Here is a 3837-nt window from a genome sequence, read left to right on the forward strand (position 1 = left end):
AAAAAAAAAAAAAAAAAGCTGACATTTCTCAAACTAAATAAATAAATAAAAACTGCCTGTAGCTCTTTGGGAGAGAAAAGGGGACTCATTCCAGGGAATACTAAGACTGTGAAATGTCTTCTTGCGTTGCTCATTTTCAAACCTCCAAGCAATTTTACACGAGTTAGAAGTGTGTAGAGATGTGATAGAAATATTTCATTGACGTGCGATGGAGAACATGCCTTATTTCCCCCAGGTTATACTTTTGAGGCAATCTGACTGCACTTTGGGGTAGCATTTTCAAGCACGCTGTGATCATAATATCCAAACTAGCGTTTTGAACGGTGTTATTTAATCAGTCTGCTAATTTAGCGATCTGGCAAGAGAGGAACACTAAGAGCATGAGGAGATGACCAAACTTGCCCGGAATTTTAAAACTGTGATGGAAACACTTCTGTCCGTGCCACGTGTGAGCAATACATGAATCACCGAAGACAGTGATCAACCGCCTTTCACTCAAATGATTTGGGAAGCATCAGCAAACTCTGAGACAAGGGAAGTTGGATTTTCATTTATTAGCAACTCCTCCGAGTTCTCTTTTTGCATACCAGGCGAAGTAAACCACATATGCACTTTGTTCCCTGAAATATTTTATAGATGAGGAAAAGAGTTTATATAATGGGTTTTTAAACCCATTATAAGGCTGGGTGCTGTGGCTCATGCCTGTAATCCCAGCACTTTAGGAGGCTGAGGCAGATGGATCATGAGGTCAGGAGATTGAGCCCATCCTGGCGTTTCGCCAACTTGGTGAAACGCTGTCTCTACTAAAAATACAAAAATTATCCAGGTGTGGTAATCCCAGCTACTTAAGAGACTGAGGCAGGCGAATTGCTTGAACTGGGGGACGTGGAGGTTGCAGTGAGCCAAGATCACGCCACTTCACTCCAGCCTGGGCAACACCGCAAGACTCTGTCTCAGAAAAAAAAAAAATGATATAGATATATAATAAACATATTACATATATCATGTATATTATATATATTACATACATATGTGTGTATATATAGGTTTTTACATATATTTATAAACCTTTATGGCAGACTGCCACTTTACCTTAATACTTTGTCAGTGGGAAATTGCTGATTTGAACTCTGCCTTTGTATCTGTCAGTACAAAAAAATAACAAGTTGATGTTATTTAGAGCAAATAGAACTGATTTCAAAACTAATTAGAATACATTTTGATTGAGAAAATGAATACTCAGGCACCATCATCAGTTGAGGGGTCTACCATAAAAGTGCTAGAAATTTTCATTGGTTTGGGTTTGCAACTTGTATGTTAAAACCTGTCCCATGGTCATCCACATAGCGTACCTACTGTAGCTTGTTACCAATTGAGATCAGAGGTCTGAACAGCTATAAGCAAATTATGCTGTTAAATCAGGAAAATATTAAAATATAAAGCTCAATTTTATATGCAAAATTATCTTAAGACAGTCAAAATTTCAAATTCACAAGGAAATCAGTAAAATGAAAGGGTTGAAAAGACTCTTCAAATATCAGTGCTACTTAAATATTGATTATAATGAGCTATTAAAATACGAAGCTTTAATTTTTCTTATAAGAAACACTGTTAGGCATAGTGGCTCAAGCCTGTAATCTGAGCACAGTTGAGCCCAGGAGTTGAGATCAGCCTGCTCAACAGAACCCCCATCTCTAATTTTTTTTTTTGAGGCAGGGTCTCACTCTGTTGCCTATATGTGATCATATGTTGATCTACGTGTGATCCTAGATCACTGAAAACTCAACTTCCTGGCTCAAGTAATCCCCCCACCTCAGTCTCACAAGTAGCTGGGACTACAGGTGTGTGACACTACTGCAGGTTATTTATTTTTTGTATTTTTTAAGAGATGAAGTCTTGCTATGTTGCCCAAGCTGGTCTCAAACTCCTGAGCTCAAGCCTTCCTCTCAGCTCAGCCTCTCAAAATGCTGGGATTACAGGCATGAGCCACCATGCCCAGCCTGTCATCTCTATTTTTGGAAGGAAAGAAGAAAGGGAGGGAGGGAGGGAGGCAGGCTGTGGCAGCATTCTTGGACCCTTGTCCTCAGGGTGGCAGACCCCATGCATCTGTCTCTAACACAGTCTAAGTGTTATCAGAGTCAGCCAAAGTATGCTGCAAAAGAAAAACACTTTTCTGTAACTAAATGGCATAGTTTTCTCAAAATCTGAAAGAAAAATGCAAAATTAATCTTTTTTTCCTCAGAAGCATAAAGTAGGTATACAGGTATATTTGCTGAATCATAAAAACCCATCTCTAGACCAGGTGCAGTGGCTCATGCCTATAATCCTAACACGCTGGGAGGCCGAGGTGGGTGGATCACTTGAGGTCAAGAATTTGAGACCAGCCTGGCCAACATGTGAAACCCCATGTCTACTAAAATACAAAAATTAGCTGGATGTGGTGGCACGTACCTATAATCCCAGCTACCAGGGAGGATGAGGCAGGAGAATCGCTTGAACCCGGGAGGCGGAGGTTACAGTTCGTTGAGATCATGCAACTGCACTCAAGCCTGGGCGACCGAGCGAGATTCTGTCTCAAAAAAAAAAAAAAGAAAGAAAGAAAAAAACTGTCTCTAAAGGTAGAAACAACCCCAACATCCACCAACACATGAATGAATAAAGAAAATGTGGCATACATGTGCATTTTGCCACAAATAGAAGGAAACGTTAGGGAACAAGGCTTTGCTGTCACTAGCTTTCCGGCTGCCTGTCCAGGAGATCCTGCCACGTGGCAGATGGGAGCTGAGTTACCTATAAGGGGAGAGGGCTGAAGGCATTAAAGTGTACTGAGTTCAAATCCAGAGGCTGCTCCTCAATCTTGACTGCACACGCAGGCCACCTGGGGACCTTGTAAACCACAGGGTGGGCTGGGCAGTGCCTGGGACTCTGCATTTCTAATGTATCCTCAGGTCCCTGCACTACACTTGGAGTGGCATAAGGTGCTAGGGTATACACTGTTGAAAGTATCGCCGTGGGCCCGGCACGGTGGCTTGTGCCTTTAATCCCAGAGGCTTGGGAGGCTGAGGCTGAGGCAGGAGGATCACTGGAACCCAGGAGTTCAAGACCATCCTGGGAAACATAGCGACAACCTGCTCTATCTTTAAAATAGCTGGCCATGGTGGCATGTGCCTGTGGTCCCAGCTACTCCAGAGACTGAGGTGGGAGGACCCCTTGAGCCAAGGAGTTGAGACTGCAGTGAGATATGATGGCGCTGCCACCAGAGGAAGGTCTGCACTAGGAGTCATCCAGGTTCTTGGTGTTTTGAACAAAGGATTGGGCAAAACGCACAAAGCAACGAAAGAATGAAGCAATGGAAGCACAGATATACTGAAACAAAAGTACCCTTCACAGAACGGGGGCAGGCTCCAGCAAGTTGCTCGAGAGCCCTCGTTACAGAATTGTCTGGGGTTTAAATACCCCCTAGAGGTTTTCCATTGGTTACTTGGTTACAGCCACGTAAATGAAGAAGTGGCTGCAGCCAGTCTGATTGGCTGTGGGAAGGACCAATCAGATGTACTTCCCATTTTTCATCTGCCATACAGTGGAAAGGTGAAAGGGTTGAGTAGCCACTGATCCTTTTGTTACTTGGGTGTGGAGAGGTGTGGTTTCCCTTTTGATTCAGCTTTAGGAAATCAGTGCAAATCAGTCTTAGGTACCCTGCCTCCAGAGCCCATTCTCCTGCCTCAGCACCACTGCACTCCAGCCTGGGTGACAGAGTGAGACCCTGTCTCTGAAAAAAAGAAAAGAAAGAGAAAAGCATGAAACAGGAAGTATAGTATGCTATTATTTGTGTAAAAA

General features: G+C 43.1%; 1 long non-coding RNA gene across 2 annotated transcripts in view; it reads right to left on the minus strand.

The window, feature by feature from the left end:
* LOC108305008 overlaps window positions 1-3740 on the minus strand; it is a 6192-nt gene extending 2452 nt beyond the window's left edge. Inside the window, exons 1-3 of one of the 2 annotated variants that reach the window (XR_005200421.1) lie at window positions 3625-3740; window positions 1093-1142; window positions 917-948 (exon numbers count right to left, since the gene is read on the minus strand). This is a non-coding gene — a long non-coding RNA (uncharacterized LOC108305008). Of the gene's footprint in view, window positions 1-916; window positions 949-1092; window positions 1143-3624 lie in introns of those variants that run through there. The other variant, XR_001825512.2, reaches the window with a different exon arrangement.
* Window positions 3741-3837: the final 97 nt, after the last annotated feature.

The sequence above is a fragment of the Cebus imitator genome, unplaced genomic scaffold, assembly GCF_001604975.1.
Source record: "Cebus imitator isolate Cc_AM_T3 unplaced genomic scaffold, Cebus_imitator-1.0 Scaffold59, whole genome shotgun sequence".
Taxonomy (NCBI): Eukaryota; Metazoa; Chordata; class Mammalia; order Primates; family Cebidae; genus Cebus; species Cebus imitator.